At 49.2% G+C, this 21,387-nt stretch overlaps 1 long non-coding RNA gene across 1 annotated transcript in view; it reads right to left on the minus strand.

Annotated features, from left to right (window-relative positions):
* Positions 1-15,611: 15,611 nt before the first annotated feature.
* Positions 15,612-21,387, minus strand: part of LOC121829464 (uncharacterized) — a 47,198-nt gene continuing 41,422 nt past the window's right edge. The window contains exon 3 of the long non-coding RNA XR_013051378.1: positions 15,612-16,019. This is a non-coding gene — a long non-coding RNA (uncharacterized LOC121829464). The remainder of the gene's footprint in view (positions 16,020-21,387) is intronic.

The raw sequence follows: 21,387 nt of genomic DNA on the forward strand, positions 1-21,387 counted from the left end.
ACAGTCGATTCACAACTACAAATGAGTGAACTCAGCTCAGTTCATCCTTCCACGGAAGGACGTTCAGGTGGTGCCTGGGTGTGAGCTACTACAAACATGCTAACAGAAAGCCTTTTGTCGTGGCCGTGAGGAAGGGTGGACAGGTCTGGGAACAGAACTGTGGGGTGAGGAAGTCAGGCTTTCGGCCATCCAGCAGGACTGACGCGCAGACACCCCAGCAGTAGTTGGTGAATCCTGACGCCGCCACCTTGCTGGCCAGGTTCACTCTCCTTTTCCCCAGCCCTGCTCAGTGCTGGTGAGGCATCTCACTGGGGCCCTGACCTGAATTTCCATAATGGTTGTTCATTAGCCGTTTAAGCAGCTGCTTTCCCAAGCGCTTGCTCAGATCTCGCGTGGCCGCCACAAGGCTGTCGGTCCTTTTCATACCCATCTGTAGGAGTTCTTTGTGTCCTCTGTTGCTGGGGCAGACATCTTTTCATTCTTTCCAGGGTAGGTTTGGGTGAATAGAAACTATACGTTTTAATACATTTTAATGGATAACAGTGTATCCATCGTTCCATTGTCTGCTCAGCCCCCCTCAGACACATGGGATGTTCTCCAGCAGTGCACTCTGTCAGTCTGCGTCTCCATTTTCACGTTTGATCTCCCATCCACTGAGATTGCTTTTGGTGAGTAACAAAGGCCTAGATTTTCGCATGTGCTAGGGTCCCAGTCCCCAGCCCCAGCCCAGAAGAACGAGGCAAGAAGATTTTTGCAGTCCCGGAGCTCAGGGCTAGCCTCACAACTCCATCTGAAAAAGAGTTTTATGAGGCTGGGGAGATGCACAGTGGTTAGGGACATGCACTGCTTTCGCGGAGAATCCAAGTTCAGTTCCTCACACCCATGTCAGGCGGCTCACGGTGGTCTGTAACCCACTCCGGCTCCAGGGCCTCACACTCTTTTCTGGCTTCTGCAGGCACTGTCATGCATATGACACACACACACAGCATTCACATAAGTAAAATAAGAATAAATATTTTTAAGTTATTGTTTTTATTATTGATAATTGTATTCTCTTCTGGATACGCGATAGACTCAACATTGTGTATTTTAAAAGCTATTTTCCATCTGTGTATTCTTGTTGCAGTACTATACTGTCTTAATTACAGCTGTTTTCTGAGTCCTGTATCTCCTAGTGAAGGCACCCCTTTTGTCTTTACATTTTTCTTAGCAGTTCTTGCCTTTTACACTTCTCTGTATAAATTATAGAACCAGTGTGCCACTTTCTACAAGAAATTCTGTTGGGATATTGACTAGTAGTTCATTAAATCTGTTCAGATCATTTTGGAGGAAGCAGTAACTGACTCATAAATACAGGGGTTTCTCCCATTTATTTAGTTTTTCAGCATCTCAGGAATGTTTTATAGATTCCTTGTAGATTTTTTAAACACATCTTTTATTTGATTTAGTCTCAGCTGTTTGAACTAAATAAAATTGCTTGGGGGCCAGCAAGCTAGTTCAGCAAGTGAAAGTGTTTGCCTTCCACGCGGGGAACTCTGTGGAAACATGGAACTGACCCCCGAAAGTTGTCCTATGACCTCCACACAGCACACAAAATAATCAATAATTTTAATTAAAAGAGAAAGTGCTTTTAACTTCACTTAATAATTGTTTGTTTGTGTTATCTAAAAATAACAATTGTCCTTGTGTTCTTTTTTTCTTTTAGCTGTGAAGACATAATTTATTCAGCTTGGAATCTGGTGGGGACATGTAACATGTAAAATTAGTATGTGCATAAAATGTGATATGTGCTGTGACAGGGAGAGAAGGAAAGCAGAAATAGCTGTCTATAACGGGGAAGAGGAACAGCATTTCTGCAGCTCAGGGAATGCTCAAATACCATTCAACGAGTATCATATGCAACGACACATGTGTCGCTCACTGAAACTGAATGTGTGGGTTGAGGAGACGGCTCCGTCAATAAACTTCTTGCTACGCAAGCTTGGAGACCTGAATTCAGGTTCCTAGAACCCATGTTTAAAATCCAGGTGTGTTGACACACGCTTTAACACCATTCCTGGGACCGGGGATAAGACACAGAGACAGGAGGATTCCTTAAGCTCACTGGCCAGCCAGCCTAAATGAATCAATGACCTTTAGGTTAAAAGAGAGACCTTGTCTCAAAGAAAACCAGATGGGGGGGAGGCGCGGGGGGGGGGGGGGGAGGCGGGGGGGGGGAGGGAGGGGAGACAACAACAAAGAACGGTGGAGAGTGAGGTGGAAAGACAGCAGTTTGGCCTCCTCTCTCTCTCTCTCTCTCTCTCTCTCTCTCTCTCTCTCTCTCTCTCTCTCTCTCACACACACACACACACACACACACACACACACATATCCTGCTCTGGGAATTACGATAGTTTTATTGATCCCTTAGTAACTCTTATACATATCTATATTTTTTATATGATTTGTTTCACTGTCCTTGAACATATCTGTCTCCTCAACTTCAGAGAGAAATCACTTTGCCACCTAATAAAAGGTTTACTGTATTTAAAATAAAATCTCTCCTCTCTCTCTCTCTCTCTCTCTCTCTCTCTCTCTCTCTCTCTCTCCCCATTCTCTCTCCTCTCTCTCTCTCTCTCTCTCTCTCTCTCTCTCTCTGTCTCTGTCTCTCTCTCTCTGTCTCTCTCTCTCTCTCTCCAATATGAGTGGAGGCCAGAAATGGACATCAGATCCCCCTGGAGTTACAGGCACTTGTGAGCCACCTGACATGCATGCTGGGAACCAAACTCAGGTCCTCAGGAAGAGCAGCAAGGCTCTTAACATGTGACCCTACTGTGGCTTTAAAAAGATAAAGTTCTACTCTGTCTCTAGCTTGAGTTCCTCTTAAAATTAAGAGTATTTCGTAAAACACTGCTTCTGTTGAGATGTCTTAGTTAGGGTTTACTTTTGCCCTGAAGAGACACCATGACCACAGCAACTCTTATAAAAGAAATGTTTAATTATGGTTGCTCGCTTACAGTTCAGAGGTTCAGTTCATCATGGCAGGGAGCATGGTGGCCTGCAGGCAGGTATGGTGCTGGAGAAACAGCCGAGTGTCCTACATCTTGCAGGCAACTGGAAGTTGACGGACACACTGGGCGGTATCCTGAGTATATGAGACCTCAAGGCCCGCCCTCACAGTGACACACTTCCTCCAACAAGCCCGTACCCACTCCAACGAAGCCACACCTCCTAACAGTGCCACTCTCTATGAGATTATGGGATTACGGGGGCCAATTACATTCAAACTACCACAAGATGATTTTACCATGTATCTCCTTTGGTAACTTCCAACTAATCTTGAAACTAATCTTGCAGTTTACTCTTGATAGATTGCCTTCCATAACTGGAACTAGTGCCTCTTTGCTACGGTTCTGCAGAGGGTTTTTGACTCTTCAAATGCCTGTCATTCTCCTTCTCCACAGTTAGACCAGGAAGATCGCCTCCACCTGCTCAGGTTGGAGAAGGTCGGAAGCTAGCTGCTGTGTGTGTTGGGATCAACGCCCTACTTGCCAGCTCACCCTGCTACAGTTTGGGGCCGAGATGTACAAAACTCCTATACAGAAAACTATAGAACGTTACTGAGACAAAAAACTAAGTAAATAGGAAAGCACACCACAGTCGCGAGTGTTTGCTTTCTCCCTAATCGTCTAGAACTCTCTGGTCTTCCTCCTAAGACTTAGAAGTACCGCTTGGCACCTTCTCCCTCCACATGTCCCTGTGCTGAGCCCTGCTGAACACCTTAGAGGAGCACCTTCTCTGCTCTGGCTGTGTCTGTGGGGTGTGGCCTATGGGGGTGTGGCCTACAGGAGGGTGTATCCTGTGGGGTGTATCCTGTGGGAGGTGTGGCCTGTGGGGGTGTGGCCTATGGGAGGTGTGGCCTATAGGAGGGTGTATCCTGTGGGGTGTATCCTGTGGGAGGTGTGGCCCGTGGGGGTGTGGCCTATGGGAAGGTGTATCCTGTAGGGTGTGTCCTGTGGAAGGATGCATCCTTGGGGTATGTGCTGTGGGAAGTATGACTTATGGGAAAGTGTGTCCTGTGGGAGGTGTGGCCCGTGGGGGAGTGGCCTATGGGAAGGTGTATCCTGTAGGGCGTGTCCTGTGGAAGAATGCATCCTTGGGATGCGTACTGTGGGAAGTATGACTTATGGGAAAGTGTGTCCTGTGGGAGGTGTAGCCTATGGGAGGGTGTGTTTTGTGGGAGGGTATGGCCTATAAGAGGGTGTGTCCTTGAGAGGTGTGTCCTATGTGAGGGTCTAGCCTAAGGAAGGGTGTGTCTTGTGGGAGGGTGTGTCCTGTGGGAGGTTGTGGCCTGTGGGGGGATTTCAGAGTTAAAACAGTTAGGGTTAAGTTAGGTTTAGGCAACAGTTGGCCATTGTTTGAATCAAAATTTCCACTGATGGGTAGACTGGGTAAAATGGGCACCAGAGAACAAAACTACAATTCAAAATCCTAGAACAGAGTGAGCACCCATGCCACAGAGGAGGAGGGCAGGGTTTTGTTTCGTTTTTAAATTAATAAACTAATACTTTGGGGGTTTTTTTTGTTTGTTTGTTTGCTTTCGGTTTTTGGTTTTTTTAAGACAAGGTTCTCTGTGTAGCCCTGGCTATCCTGGAACTTGCTCTATAAACCAGGCTGGCCTTGAACTCATAGAGATATACCTGCCTCTGCCTCCTGAGTGCTGAGATTAAGGGCATGTGCCACCATCGCCCACATACTTTGAATTTTTCATACAGGTTCTCACACAGTTTAGGGTGGCTTGTAATTTGCTGTGTAACCAAGGAAAACTTTGAACTCTTGATCCTCCGGCTTCCATCTCCCAGGACCTGAGGTTACAGGCGTGCACCACCATGCCCATGCCCCTACAAGAACAGAGCTACAGAAAAACGTAAAACAATGAACAAAAAGCTGAGTGGGTATTTCAGACATGCATTCCTTCTAAGGTGCAGACTGGGAGGCTGAACAATAGAAGACCGAGCATTAGCATCAGGTTTCTTTAGGTTCCCTTCTCTGGGAAGCATCAGGAGGAGAGAACTGCAGTGTCTTGCCAACTGGAACTGGCCTGCAAGAGAAACTTGGCTGCTGTTTCTCATTTCTCCTGTTTTCTTGGAAGGTCTGACCACAGCTCATATTCTGTTTGGTGACATGGAACTTTGGCATGGGTGACACTCTTCTTATTTCAGTCAAAGCCCCTGCATGAGCCTGGGAGGGTCACCCCTACAAATCAATGTCCCCAGGCCACTCTCTACCTAAAAGCCTCTTGTGACTCCCAGCAACCTACAGAGACAGCTTCATTGTCCAAGCCTTGTGCTCCATATTTTCCTCTATCTCAATGCGGCCTCCCCTGCGACCCCTCAGCAATCTGTGTTCTGGTCCTTGAGTTCACAAGGCCACAGACATCAGCCGGATAGCAATGACCAGGTCTCAGCGCCACTAAACAACTCGTAGGGCAGATCAGGGAAGCTGCCCTCTGACCGGAAGACACCCACCTCCTGTGTGCCCACCAGCATACACTGGTTGATACAGATATTCTGGAAATATCACTCCTTTTAAGATTAGCCTTTGGGGAAAAAAAGTGACGTAATGTGTTTTCAATCCAAATGATTGTTTTAAAGGATCTGTCTTAGCCATGGAGTGGCCTGCTTATGTTTATGAAGCAAAGCTGGACTGTCTGGAAGTAGTGGGGTGGAGACTGCCTCCTTGTGTCAGCACACTGATCTGGGTTCTGGGGACAGGCTCCAAGAACATCAGGTGGACCCTGAGACCTGAGAAGATCAGGGAGCTCCAGGCAGAGATGTTTGGCAGCTTTGACAGGTGAGGTGGAATCTGGCCTCTCTGGATCCCTTGGGATGGGAGGTACAGCCACTGAGCAACACTTGGAAGGTGGGAGAGGAGAAAGGAAGAAATGTTGTCCCCTCCCCCAATCCTGCCAGGTAGAGGCTTATATCCATGAGCTGGGGTAGAGAGGACATGGGAACCTCAGGCTCAGTGTGTGAGGATCGGGAAGCCAGCACTGACCCACCAGGGGCCAATGTCTGTTCCTGTGTCTGTGGTACAGTGCCGTGAGACATTTAAGCTCTCCATGGCCATGGCCAGGCGAAATGCAGACACAAGGCCGCACGTGATAGCTGTCTGCCTGCATAGCGCCGCCCACCAGACACATAGACATCCACGGAAGGAATCCTTAGCCTAATCCAGAATTCATTAGAGAATTTCTGTAAGAGGCAAACTGACCTTAGGAGTCTGGCCAAGGTTGAGATGGCTGGGAGTTGGATGGGCAGTGTGAGCAGAGGCAGGCACTGAGGCGGGTATCCCTCTCAGCTCCAGACTACAACTAAAGCCACAGATGAGGTTTATACCTCGTGCTGTGGAGGCTGAAGTCAGAGGGAGCAGAGTCATCAGGCTGGCATCTCCTGAGGCCCCTTGAGGTTGTCTTTCCTAGCCACACAGGTGGACTCTACGTGTGTTCGTGTCCTGATCTTCTCTTACAAGGAGCCCAGTTACATCGGGACAGACATACAACCAGCGTCATCTAACTTAACCACCCCTTTACAGACCCGGATGGAGTCACCACCTCCTGAGATCCTGACGGGGTTTGTGTGCACAGAACATGCTGGAGTGCTGAAGCCCCTGTGTGGGATCCAGCAAGGTCAGGTGGGGAAGAACCAGGCAGGGTCTCCGGACTCTGGCAAGGAGTTGGGATTTTATTGGCCAATGGAGGGTTTCAGACAGGAAACCTGCGCAGTCAGACTTACACTTTGTAGACCATCTGTGGGATGAGAGGAGGAATATGGAAACATTGAGGGTGAGCTCCCCAAGGGGTAGAGCTGATAGTGAATAACCAAGGTGTCTGGTGTTCTCTCCCTCTCCCTCTGCCTCCTCCCACCCCCACCCCACCCCAACCCGAGTGTGTACTTGACCATGTATGTATTGCCTTTGGTTCACTGATCACTGAATGGCTGCTTTCTGACAGGGCTCCTCCATTTTAGCCCAGGGCTACTCCTGGGACATCTTTGTGCCACCCCAAAGCTTAGACATCAGAGCAGGGGGTGGTGGGACAGAGAGGGCCTAGGCAAAGTTGGCTCCACAGAGACCATGGCCACACCCCAGGCTGGTGGGCAAGCAGGCAGGGCTTCCTGAATTTTACCAGTCTGCGGGAAGAAAGAAAGCCAGGAGTTTGTCCCTCATCCCTTTGTGGACTCTCTCGTTTGCCCTTTCTCCACACTTGGCGCAGACCCTGAGGTTCACAGGACGTGTGGCCCCAAGTGACATCAGCTGTGCTGACAGAGCAAGAAAAAGGTGCCTTCCAGGGGCAGGCCTGGGGCAGGCCTCACAGGAAGACACCACACAGGGCAAAATTCAAGGAATTCACCTGAGGAGTGTGACACTGTGGGGACTGTGTTGCTCAATGTCTTTGTGGCAACTGTGAGGAACACCCAGGAAGGTGAAGAGACGTTCTCGGAACAGAGTCAACTTCCTGACTCCTCACATCCTGACGGGGGGAAGTGGCTGAGCTGCCCGGGTTTGAACTGGCCTCAGTGGGGAAGACTGAATCCTTACTGCTCCATGCTAAAGGTGTGAGGCGACTCGGGGACTCCTGCTACCTAGGCTACTGGATCCCCAACATGGGAAGAGCGTTCTACTCGTGTGCACATGCGTTCATGTGTCCATTGGTGTTTGTGTGTGCACGTGTGTGTGTTGAAGTATACTTATATATATGGGTATAACTTGTAGGAGAATGTTCGTAGCAGTGTTATTCATATAACCACAAAATGAGAACCATCTAATGTCCATCCACTGCTAAATGGATAAATAAAACATGACAAATGCATGCAATGAGATGCTATCTCTCCCTCAATGGGAAGGAACGAGGCTGAGACACAAACGAGCCTGGAGAATATCACAAAGAGAACGAAGCCAGATGGAAGACTCACTTTGCACGGGTTTGTGAAAAATGCCCAGAATAGAGACAGAAGTGGATCAGTGGTTGCCTGGGGAGTGTAGAGTAATGGGGGTGACTGTTAATGGGAATGGAGTTCTCCCCCGCCCCCGTGTGTTTGTGTATGTGGTGCATGCATACATGTTCAAATGTGTGGGTCTATGAGGGCACACGTGTGCACCTGCATGTGGAAGCCATAGATTGACTTTGGGTGTCTTCTTCAATAATTCTCTTCATTTACTGACTCAGGGTATCCTGCTGAACCCAGAACTTGCTGGTTTGGAGAGTCTAGCTACCCAGTTTGTCCAGAGCATCTAATTTAGAATGTACTGGTAGTTACACTGCTGTGATTATACCAACCATAACCAAGTTTGCACTGTAGATGGGTAGATGTCATAGTGGATGAGTTGTATCTCCTAAAGCTCTTTAAAAACAATGGGAGAGAGTCCAATCAACCTAATCAACCTAAATTGCTCTTTCTTTAGGTATCGGTTGGTTTTTGTAAACTTGACACAAACCTATACATACCTGAGAAGAGAAACCTCAACTGAGAAAATATGTCCATTACATTGCCTGAAGGCAAATCTGTAGGGCATTTTTTTTTTTTTAATTAATGATAAGTGTGGGAATGCTCAGGCCCCTGTGGTGGTACCACCGCTGGGTAGGTGTCCTAGGTGATAAATGAAAGCAGGCTGAGCAAGCCAGTAAGCAGTGCTCCTTCATGGCTTCTGCTTCAATCCCTGCCTCCAGGTTCCTGCCTTGGCACCCCTCAATGGACTGTGACCTGAGATTCGTGAGTCAATAAACTCTTTCCTCCGCAAGTCGCTTTTGGTCAGTGTTCTACCGCAGCACTAGAAACCTAAGACAGGTGCACATACACATCATGTCTTTCCTCTGAGAGGAACTTACTCCTTTTGGTCACACACCCTGAAATCAACAGAAACTTGCGATCAGTCTTGAAGGCAATGGCCTTGGGGACCCACCGGAGCATCAGACGGTCAAAACACACTTTCCTTGGTATTTCTCCCATGGGCACTCTGATTTCAGTGTTCTCTCTCTCTCTCTCTCTCTCTCTCTCTCTCTCTCTCCCTCCCTCCCTCCATCCTCTTTCTATTTTTATCTCAAGCACATAGTAACTATTAATTCTCACTAAGTACTTCCAAACATAAGGCTTGATGGGCTTGCCTTGATGAGAAGAGATTCATTTAAAAGCAGTATTGAAAACGAACCTTCCAGAAAACATCTTCCCTGATGCTCTTTGGCCAGGCATCTCAACTGCTGTTATTCCTTTGTCTTCACAACAGCCCTGCTCATGTCGCACACTCAGGAGCTGGGTCCTCTTCTCCACCCACCTCCCCAAGGTAACAGCAAGTGCTTCTGTGTTCTGGTCCATGGGCTGAAATATCAGCATTTTACTGATTATACCACAGCACAATTCTGTGCTCAAATTCATTTCATATCAAAAAAATACCTCTGGGGCCCTTGGTTTATAGCTATAAACCATCTAGCATAAGTTCCTGGTTTCATTAAACCTTCACACTAGAGTGGTTTTCACTTGCTGAATGTTGATGTTCCCTCCAGTGTGTGGCAGGGGCCTAGAACCCACCTGGTGTAGGTACACACAGACCAGGGCACCCTGTGCAATGCTGTGCCTCAGTGACCAGGGTGGAGGCACCTTCAGGTGGGACGGAAAAGCCAAGTGGCTTCTGCCTCCCTTATAGCCCTCACAGTGGAAGCTGTGATGTGCATGGCTGAAGTAGGACTTCCTGGAGCCGCGATGCTGTGAGGAGCCCCCAGCCCATGGAGAGACTCCACAGAAACACACTGAACAGCAGCCGGTTCAGCTCAAGCTTTGGCACCTCCCCAGCCGATCGCCTGCCACATAACTGTCAAAGGGTCCCAGGTTCTGGCACCTAGCCAGTGGAGTTCAAAACTGAGGCTTAGGCGTGCTGAGTCAGAGCCCAGCCATCCCCACTCTGACCTTCCAAATTCCTGAGGCACAGAATTCATGAGGTCAACAAAGCAGCGATTGTACTAGACACTAAGTATGGAGGGGGGCCACTGGGTAAGGACTGCTTCAGTATAGTGTGGATCAAATAATGCGGGTGACCTTGGTAAGCAGGCCAGTAACTGCCCCAGGAGACCACCAAGGTCCAGGTGAAAACACTGCCCTCCAAACAGTATTCAGGCCCATTTGTCCCAAGGAAAAGACCTAGCTTCCCCCTAAAGTTATTTATGTGTACATATGCCTTTTAATCTGCAGCACATTCTCAAATTATTTATTGAAGCCTTCCGTGTGTTTCTGACTAGATTTGAGGCGCTTGGAAGCCAAAGCACGTCTTGTTTACTGTGTTCTCCATATGGCATAGCCCTAGCAGAGCCTAGCACCCTGGTTCTTCCCAGGCCCCGTAGGCTCTGGTCAGCAGGACTCTGGGCCTGGACTACCTAGTCTGGCCACTGCATTTCCTCCTCTGACCTCTGCACTCTGCCTGAGGGCTCAGGAAGTGGACAGAGCCCAGACAGGTCAGGAGGCCTAGGGTTAAGCCAGGCTCCCAGCTCTCAGTCAAGTCTTACCTTCCCTAGGACCAATGTCTTGGAGACTCGTTTTAGCCCAGGAACTAGTACTCGCTAATCTGTCCCAGGGTTGCTCTGAAGTTCCAGTGCAGTGACAGGAGAAAGGCCTTCACACGGATTCACTATGCAAATGAAAGCGCAGCGTCACTACCTGCTGCGAGCTCCTCTGAGAAACCCGGTTAATAACAGTGATTATTCCCTGCCCGGATTGTTGTGATACCCTCCTAGTCTTCCTACTTCTATTTTTATGCTTTTAAAAGGCAGTCTTCACCCAGCAGCTGGGCTATCTTTTTAATATGCAAATCAGGCTGTGTCCTCCTGTTTAAAATCCCCCGATAACTTCACACTGTGGTTAAAATCTCAACTGCAGCTCAAGCCTGTAACAGCCCTAAGTCATCCAGCTCAGCCCACCAAGCTGTTCTCTGCCCCTCGCCCACTTGATCCACAGCTTCCTCTCAGGCCTTCAGAAAAACCTTGACATCCCCAAGACATTTGCTCTTGTTATCTCTTGTGTGGATCCGTATCAGGTGCTGACCAGTGTGTGTGTGTGTGTGTGTGTGTGTGTGTGTGCCCTCCCCCCCTCCACAAAAGGCTTCCTTACCCCATCTTCCCATGCAGCCTCCATTCAGACACAGTGCCTGACACAGCCCCACCACAAACATTGTCACCTCCCGATATTTGCTGTCCACTCCAGTGTGAGTCCCACCAGCAAAGCAGCCCCCACCCAGTAGGACCTCAGCAAACATTTGTTGAAGAACGAATGGTTGGTTGAGAAAGCTGGAGCCCCATGGTGTGTGCAGGTCACATCCGCTCAATGCCCCACAGAGAAGATGGAGGTGGTGTGACTGTTGAGGCGCTGCCGGCAGATAGGGGGTTCTGCAGGCCTGACACCATGCCCCGCTCTGGGCAGCATCTTCCCCATGGACTGAGACCCAGCTGAGCGTCTGCAGCTTCCAGCCCTCTGGGGCCCTGGGCCACGATTTGTCAAGGACTACATCAGCATCATGACCGCCTGGCCCAGATCACTGCTGCAGCAGTTCCTCCTGAGATGCTCCCATGACAACTTTACAACTAGGTCAGTCCCTGTCCTCAGAGAGGACTTTAGTAGAGCAAGGCACCAATGGGTCAGGAAGGAACGCAGCAGAGGTCTGGGGGGAGTGGCCTCCTGCTACCGCTGATGCCAGGCCAACACTGCAGCCTGGGTTCCAGTGAGTGGCAAAGCCAGGCTGCCCTGTAAGATCTCAGAAACAATGTTGCTGCAGACACCCAACCAGGGACCCAGCTCCCTCCCACCAGCCCCAACCACAAAAGTGGGGCAGGGAAACCAGCCCAGTCCTAAGACTGTAACTCAGGGGTCAGCACCATTGCTTCTGCATGTCTGTTCTTTGCCGGCTGAGAGGGCTGAGAAAGATAATGTCTACAAGAGTCGGGGCCCTGCTGCCATGCCAGGAGGACTGTGAGGACCAGTAGAGGGACAGTGAGGTTGAAGGATAGGCCCTGGTTGCTCCATGTTCCCAGGTGGGGTCTAGCCACAGTAGGACTGTGAGTGTTTGGGGTGGACTCAGCTGCAGAGGCATCCATGCTTGGTTTACAAGTACCACAGCCCAGTGCCAGAGATCTCGTTGCAGCTCTTTGCTTTCCTACACGATTCCTTTTGTTCTCCGCGAGACCAAAGTCTCAGGGGCTTTCCCACAGGAATCCTTCTTCATGCTTATCTAAAGTGGGATGTAAAAGTGGGTAGCTACCTGGACACAAATGTTAAGGAAAAAAGGAACGGGGAGGAAGAAGGAAGCTGGCCGTTTCCTGGAGACTCCAGGAGCAGGGACAAGAGGTATGCATCACTGTGCACACGGCTCCTTTCCCGAGGGTCAGCTTGCTCTGTTGGCAGGTGGGTGAGAGAGGGCCTGGCCTGGCACCTGGAGGCTTTCCCACAGTGAATAAGCTGTTGGTTTTATCTCTGCTCATTTCTATCAAGAAAACAAGATTCTGAAGAATGAAACTGAAGTGGTGGTGAGTGATTTATGGGCATCTCTGGAAGTAAGCCCTTCTTTTTATAAACACTGGATAAATCCCAAGGAAATTAAGCTTTCCCCTCTGGAAGTCACTACCCTGCCTGGCTGGCCACTGTTCTATACCCGAGAGCAGTGGTTCTCAACCTTCAATGCTGCAACCCTTTAATTCAGGGCCTCGTGGCAGGGCGACCCCAATCATAAAATTATCATTGTCACTTGATAACTGTAATTTTGCTATGGCTTATGAATCATAATGTAAATTTCTGATATGCAAGATATCTGATATGCCACCCCTGTGAAAAGGTTGCTGGATCTTAAAGGTTAAGAACCACACCGTTCTAGATTCTTAGCGAGGTTCCTGGGAGGTAACCTGGCACAAAAAGGACCAAAGAGGTTCCCAAGGTTTGTTTGATCTTTTCCAAGTCCTGCCGGGGATCTGACTGAGAGACACACTTTCAACTGATACATCTCCTCAGCTCCCCACCGTGGACTCATCTCTCTCTGAAGGTCACAGAACTGTCACCTTTCTGCTCTGTATAGTGGTCACGACACCTGCAGCCAACCAAAGACAAATCAGGATCTTGACTGAGGCAGAGCTGGGACTGGTCAGACAGGTTTAGGACAGAGGCCTAGGCTGAGGCGACACCATGTGCCCCGCTCTATTTCACTGGCAAAGGCTTACACAGTCATTTCACTTAATTTTAGAGACAGCCATTGAATGGGAACATTACCCCACTCAGTCACGGTGGAAGGAACTCAGACCAGAGAAGCCTGAAGGGCTGCTGGTCAGGGCCTAGGTGCACACTGGCCCACCATGCGCACCCTGAGCTTCTCTCTGCCGACCTGCCCCTGAGGGTCAGGGCCCAGCCCAGCCCTGGGCCTTGCATCTGAAATGTTTCCTTGCTCTGCTCCTTCCTGGCCTTAAGAGGCAGCAGTGATGACCTCACTAGCACCTGTTTTGAAAACTCTCTGCTGGTGGGCTGTCCCTGTGTCACCAGGAGGGACCAAACCTTTAAATCAGCACTTCCTGGCAGGGCTCTGACCCTCACTCAGCTTAGGGTGTGTCAAGGGGAATTAGAAGCGAACAGGCTCAGCTATCGGGAGAGCTTGGGGAAAAACGATGAATAATGTGACGTTCAGGTGCGGTTCTCCTGCGTGGTTTAACACTGTAAGCGCTTTGTGTGTGCGCAGCCATAACCCTGTCACTCTGCAAAGCTCTGAACACTTAAAAGTGGCCTCATACTGCATTTGTCATTTAATAACCAGCTTCCTTACTTAAAAGTATTGCTATTTATTTTAGTCAGTGTAGTCTGTTTGATTCATTATAACCCCACATATTTAATTTAGTTTTGTAAGATCTGGCCAGTGAGATAGTTCAGCAGGTAAAGGGGCCTGAGTCCCATTCCTAAGGAGCACATGGTGGAAGGGAGGGAGCAGTCGCCTGCAGGCTGTGCTCTGACTTCCACACTCATGTGCACGCGCGCGCGCACACACACACACACACACACACACACACACACACACACACACACACAATGTAATAAAAACGTAAGCCTATTTTCCTGTATATATTGAGGGGTACAGCCTGATGGTTTGCTGGGTTTATTTTCATCTTCACATGGGTTGTGAGGTGTCTGCTGGAGTCAGGCAAAGGAGCATGTCATTCAGTCACCCTCCTTTCTCTGGATGTGTGATCAGATCACCTACAATCAGTCCCCCGAGCCATCTGTATACAGTGCCCTGCCATTGTATCCCAGCTGAAGCTGTATTCAGTCAACTTACCCTGCCTGGCTGCATCTTTGTACCCTTTCTTTGAACTGTATCTTCTCCTTTGCCCTTATGCCCTAAAAAGTTGTGAATGAGATGGTTTATGTTTTCAGTTTTATGGTAAGTCTTCTTGACTCAGTAAGAATATTATTCCTATAGCACATCCCAGCTTATACCAGCCCACATTCAAATTCAACACAGCCTCGGGATCTTGTGGTCTCACATTGGACTCAGTCCTGTAAAGCTTTCCTTTGGCTAAATCCACCAGAATTTGTATCAAGGCAAATAAAATAAAATAAAAGATGAAGTGCCAACACTGAAGAGGCTATTCTTACTACAGAATCTCTCAATGGCATCAGTGAGTCCCCAGGACAATGTGGCAGGCACTGAATGAAGATAATCAAATGAACTGTGTTTATATGCCAGAAAATACACAACAAAATGAAAATAGCTGGACCCTGTGATTTAGTTTGAAAAGCAATCATGTTATGCCATATACAGTTTTTCACAATAACTGAGGGTTTGTAAAAGATTTATTTCTACATATGTGTATATGTAAGTGTATGCTTACATGTGTGTAAGCATCCTAGGTTCCAGAATAAGCAGGTCAGATCCCCTGTAGCTGGAGTTATACGCATGTGTAAGCCATCTGAAATGGGTACTGGGAACCAAGTCCTCTGGAAAAGCAACAAGCATTCTGAAGAGCCATCTCTCCAGCTTCCAAAAGGTTTTTGGTTTTTAATTTCCTTTCCTCTGAGAAGGGCAATGGATTAATCCCTTTTATCCTCCAGTAGCTCATCAGAAACACACTCAGCAGGATTATTCAGCCCACAAAGGAGGGGTTTATTAGAGACACAATGGTACCAGGAGAGATAAAGTATCACCACACAGTCGCCCATTTTGGGTTTCTGGACTGTTACCTCCTCGGCAACCCTGTGCCCCTCTGCTCTTCCCCAGACCCCTCATTTCGAGATGCTTTTTGTCACCTAATAAACCAGACCCAATGCAGGCCACTCACAGCCAGAACACCCACAAGTCCTTTGTGGGTACCTGGTTGTTGCTTCTCAACAGGCAGAGGGCCCCAGGCGGTGGTGGCGCACGCCTTTAATCCCAGCACTTGGGAGGCAGAGGCAGGCGGATCTCTGTGAGTTAGAGGCCAGCCTGGGCTACCAAGTGAGTTCCAGGAAAGGCGCAAAGCTACACAGAGAAACCCTGTCTTGGGGAAAAAAGAAAAAGGCAAAGGGCAGGTCAGAACCCCTAGCCCTCCCCCTCCCCAACACCCACCACAGTGTACCACCTACCAGGAGTCTGCTGGGAGCTTCCTGAGTCTGTCCCCAGATTTTAGATCTCCATGGAGGAAAATCCTAAACAAGATACACTTTGTTCCCAACAGAGGATCTTTCCATGAGGTGGTTCCACAGCCAGATCTCTTTCCATGAGGTGGTTCCACAGCCAGGTCTTTCTGAGGCTATCAGCATTCTTCAAAGACTGAGGGAGCAAGATGGGACCAGGGCAGATGATGGCCAGTTTGCAGCTTGTCCCATCCTAGAGGATAAGATTATCCCAGGCTCTCAGCTCTGCTAGGAGAGTTCCCAGCACTGATGGTCAATCCAGAGAGAGGTCAGAAGCAGACTGGCAGGCACAGGGCTTCAGTCATGAAAGAAAATCCCTCCAAGGGATCCTGAAGCATCCCAGAGACAGCATCCGTCCTACAAGACACAGAGGCATATGGTACCAGAGCATCAATTCAGCCCAAGAAAGCTTAGCTGTGAGTTTGACTCTGAGGCTTCCACACAGCTGGAGCTGGGTGGGTTTTTCGGCCTTCTGCACCTCTTCTCTGTGAGGTGGAGAGATGAAAGGATAGTGATAGCGTGGATCAGAGAGACGGCAAGTAGCCTTGACCAGAAGGAACACCCCACCCCACCCCGTGCTACCTACTATCCTCATTCCCCGTCCCCACTGGCACTGTGTCTGAGGAAGAGGGACAGGTGCAGGAATGGAAGGACCAGGGCTGAGACAAGCAAGCAGCGGTCAGCCTACATGGTTGCCCAAGTTTAACCCAGACTGACCTTGCTCAGGCCCAACCCCTCTTCCTACGGTGAGTCACACCAAGAAGTGCTGCCTGTGAGCATCAAGTCTCTGCTGGGCCAAATGGAACACAAGGTCAGAGACAGCTGACAATATAGCCACGAGGACCCATAGCCTCTGTCATGTCCACCTTCCTTCCTGGGACAAAATGCGGAGCTCAGCAATTCAACCCTAGAAGCATCAGCCATATGGTGCTTTGTGATGAGCAGATTATGTTGGCCCGTTCTGTGGTCTCTTAGAAGAATCCATGGCTAGGTGTGATGGTGTGTGCTTTTAATCCCAGCTCTTGAAAAGCAGAGGCAGGTAGATCTCTGAGTTTGAGGCCAGCTAGGATTACATAGAGAGACCTTGTCTCCAAAAAGGAACGAAAGAAGAAAGGAAGGAAGGAAGAGTCCACTTAACTACCTGCAAGCAAGTTTACCTACATAGTAGAGACTTTTTCCCCCCTTGGTTTTTCGAGACAGGGTTTCTCCGTGTAACAGCCCTGGCTATCCTGGAACTTGTTCTGTAGACCAGGCTGGCCTCGAACTCACAGAGATCCTCCTGCCTCTGCCTCCTAAGTGCTGGAATTAAAGGTGTGTGCCACCACTACCCAGTGGACATTTATGAGCCAGTGTAAGGCTGGCTATCACTGAAAGCATTGTGCTTATCCTCAGAACCCAAGACCTGGGCAAGTATTGGTCTGTCCTGGTCTGAGGAACATTTACCTTCAAGTTTAAACCTTTCCAAGGAAAGCTAATGGGAGCCCTCATGAGAATGAGAGGGTTCCTTCTTCCGGTCAAGAGAGAGTGGCATTCTCCCAAGAACAACTGTGTCAAGTGCAGTCACACAGCCCCCCAAAAGAGCCAAAGCCAGAGCTCCACCCCCAGATTCAAGGCTTCTCTCTCTATCAGCACCAGGTTATACGGAAGGCCTTTGCAAAAGCATGGTTGAGATCTCGGTGAAGACTGTTGGGGCTTGTAGAGTGCTGTATAAGGGAACTGACAATGTGTGTCCTCCCCTCCGGATGACCTCCATTTCTAGATCAATGCCCAGGCCCACCCGTGAAGCACCACAGTCCCTTACACACTCACTGAGAGTGCTCAGCACTGAATTCCTCTGACTCCCGATCACCCTGAAAGGCCCTGCCACTGCCTCCCTGGACCCCCACATGAGCCCCCAGATGGGCAAACCACAGCATGTATCCTCCTAGAAAGGTACCATTAGTGGCAGCTGGACTCTGCACAAGCTCACAGCATTCAAAATGCAGCTGAGCAAGTCAGGCATGGTGGCTCATGTGCCTTTTATCCCAGTGGTGGCAGGGGCAGAGGAGGACTGATCTCCATAAGTTCAAGGCCAGCCTGGTCTACATAAGTGAGTTCCAGAACAGCCAGGGCTATATAGAGAGCCCCTATCTCAAAAATAAATAAATAAATAAATAAATAAATAAATAAATAAATAAATAATCTCTCTAAATGCAGCATGAACGTTGTCACAACCCAGCCCAAGTGCAGTGTCTACAATTGTCTACAGAACTGAAAGTTTCTCAAAGCCACCAATACCTGCATCCTACAGTCTCCAGAACTGTGTGCTTTCAGGCTGGGCCTTGTAACCTGAGCTTGCAGGGCCTACCTTCCTATAGCAGAGAGGTGTACCAGTCAAATGTGGACATTAAGAAGGCAGATCCCACAAATGGGATGGGCTCATGTCAGTGCTACATGAGGTTACGGTATGGCCTGAGCCAGACCTGGGATATGGCCACGACATCTGCCCAGGGAAAGTTCTGGAGATTTGTTGCCATCTCAGTCTGCCTCTCATTGCTCAGATTGTCTTTATCCAGCCATCACCGCTGCTGTGTTGGAACAGAAGAACAGAAGCCAGCAGCAAAGACCTAAGGATGCTAACTAACTAGGACCAGCAGGCCTGGCTGGATGTCCCCAAGGGAGCTGCCCGAGCCCTAGGCTGGCTGATCACATCCTTGGCAAGAGCCAAAGCTGGGCTTTGCTTCCCCTCTGATCTGCCAGCCTGTGTTCCTGGCTGGGTCAGGCAGCGGAGCCAAGACAAACACTGTGCATGAGCTCACTGGCCTGAGACCAAAGCTCAGATGTGCAATCTGAAATGTAGGGTTTGGACCAGGGTCCTAACTGGGGAAAAAATAAGCATGAAATCTTGAAACAACAACAACGGGGAAAAAAAACAATGTTGACTCGAACCACTTCAGAGGTTACTTAAAGTTGTTCAGCCCGAAATGTTGCTAATGGTAAAAGCAAGATTTAAATGGGCCCTCTGGGAGAGATGGAGAAAGGGAGGGATTCCCAGAAAGGGATGAGGAGGTTGGAGTCTGTATAGTACATTAACATTTTAAGAAGATAAAAGGTAAAATTCAGCCCAGGGGAGGATGCTGCTGTGACCCGTGACAGGAGAGCTTGGCGCACACAGCCCCTCCCCCCGCAGCTCCAGGATTCAATTTCCCTCGTCACTGCCTCCTCCATCTCTCTTTGTTGCACAGGACAATCTGAAGATGGAGGGCATGTGCTACAGACAAAGGATGAGGGAAATGTGGGGAGGACTATGTGGTAAACAAGATCCGCAAAGCCAGCTGTCGCCAAAAAGGTGGCCCATAAAAGCCAGCAGGCCAGCCCAGGGTACCAAAGTCCCTGATTTCAGGGACGTTGCCATGTCCTTGCTTCACTGTGTACCTTCTCAGACTAGGGAGGCAGTAGCCATGGGTGCAGATGTCTGGGCCAGAGACAAGATTCTGAGATCCAGAAAGCAAATGGAGCTAGAGAGCATGAAGAGCCACACGAGTCTGGCTCTCAATCTGCTGGTAAATGTGCTAATCACACACAGGTCTTTGCCTGTTCTCAGGGACTTAGTACTTGAGAGGTAGGCAACTTCCTAAGTGGCTGCAATAAACATCACCGAGCTCCAACGTGAGAGGCGGACCCTGATGCACAGAACAGGCCAGACTGTCTCTGGGGAGCCAAAAAGAATGCCGCTGATTTCGGGAGCAGCATGGACTTAATTCTGGAAATACTGAGTTCCAGGGCCTCTGTGGAGCCCAGTGTCACATGCAGAAGGCAGTAATGACTCAATCAGCTACAGCAATCCAGACCCCAGAAAGGAGCTGGGCATAATGAAATAGCCCTGTAATCCCAGGACTACAAAATCCGAGACAGAAGATCTCAAGTTCAAAGCCAGCCTGGGCTACATAGTAAGACTTATCCCCAAATAATAATAACTACTACTTTGATACATACATGATCTAGGTGGAGTCACCCCATCTCTGCTTCGTTCCCCTCCCCTCTATTTTGTGATGTAATTGTGGATCCTTCAGAGACCCTGGATTTAGTTAAACACAGACATAGGAGCACTGGGACACACCTTTCTGTCCAGTAACCAAAGGCCACTACACAGTCTGCCGGGCATCTTTTAACTTTACCTGAAATCTGAGAAACTATACTGACTGGTACCAGCATCCTCTACAGCTCAGTGCAGCCCCAGAGCCCAGTCAAACCCTCTGAGCTACATGTGGGGCCAGAGGAGACTGAGTGGGTACTCTACTCTGAGACAGATCCAACCATGCCAGTTGCCCAGACAGCTGGAGCTGATACTGGATGGGCTTCAGTCTCATCCAGAGGCTTGCTCTGGCCCACAGACGTCCACGGGAATAACATCCTACACGCAGACAGCTTTTCCAAGTGGGTCTTTCCAAATTGCATTTGAAGTAGATCTTGGCCCAAAAGGGGATCCCCAGGCTCTCCACTGCGAAAAGCCGCGTGATGCATTTCCATGAGCACTTACGCAAAGATGACGAACTCATAAACGCTAATGAGGTGTCTGGCTGCAGTCCAAGAGTATCTGCTGAAGACCATTTTCTCATCCCAGTGTTCTTGGATTAGTAAATTGCATGAGCAGCTACCAGGAAGCAGCTGCTAAGTGCAGTTACAGTCATTCTATTTCACACAGACCGTTTAGCGTTTCCTTTTTAACCCTTAAGAAATGCATTTCTAGGCCCTGCGAGATAGCTCAATGGGAAAGAGTGCTTCTTGCTCACCCTGACTGCCTGCATTTGATCCCTGGAACCCATATGATGTAAAGTCCTGCAGGTTGACCTCTGAACTCTACACGTGCACCATGGAGCACACACAAAATAGATAAACAATTTTTTTTTTTAAATGTAAGGAATACATTTCTGTAACTCAGTATTCTTGCTCAAACCTCAAGGGGAAGGTTGTACTTGACACGAATCATTCATTCTACATGTAACTACTGAGCCTTCTGTGTGTCAGGAGCCCAGTCAGGGGCTGAGGGCTCAGCAATAAATAAGAAGGGGTGGGAAGAGGTCCAAGGGCTAAGTTTGGTCACAGCCCCCTGCAGGGGAGGTGGAGTCATTCCCACAATGACTGCTCCACCTGCCAATCCCTGCTGCAGGGCACGTTGACCACAGGCGGCCCTCCCCCAGAACTTAGGAAGGGTTTCAGACTGGCAACAGCAGGTGACAAGCCAGCCTTTGCCCCCCTGTCCCTCACTGCCCACCCTCCTCAGGCACTGGTCAGGATCTCACAGCCTGCACTCCCTAATCAGCTCTTCAGACTCCACAGTTCAGGGACTGTAGAGAGAGGACACCGCACAGCAAGGATGGGCCCGCAGTAACCCCCAAAGGAACCAGAGCAAAGGTTCACACGCTGTCTTCTGTTGCCAGGTTCAGGAGCAGGCAGAGCCCCATCTGCAGGGTCTGTGGGTGTCACAGTGGGGTCCCTGAAGATCTTCCTCACAGGTCCTTCCTCCTGGTGCCAATTTCCTAACCACACCCTAACCCTGCACTTTCCTAACACACACCCTAACCCTGCATCTTGGAAGGTGTTTTGTTTATACCAACAACTCATCTCTCTGGAAGAGTCCTTCATCTCTTCCTCACCTGTTTGCCACTCTGAGACCGGAGACCCAAACCTACTCCCTACTAGAAAATGGGAATGTGGTGAGAAAGAAATTCTGGCCAAGCCAGGG

This window comes from Peromyscus maniculatus, chromosome 5, assembly GCF_049852395.1.
Source record: "Peromyscus maniculatus bairdii isolate BWxNUB_F1_BW_parent chromosome 5, HU_Pman_BW_mat_3.1, whole genome shotgun sequence".
Taxonomy (NCBI): Eukaryota; Metazoa; Chordata; class Mammalia; order Rodentia; family Cricetidae; genus Peromyscus; species Peromyscus maniculatus.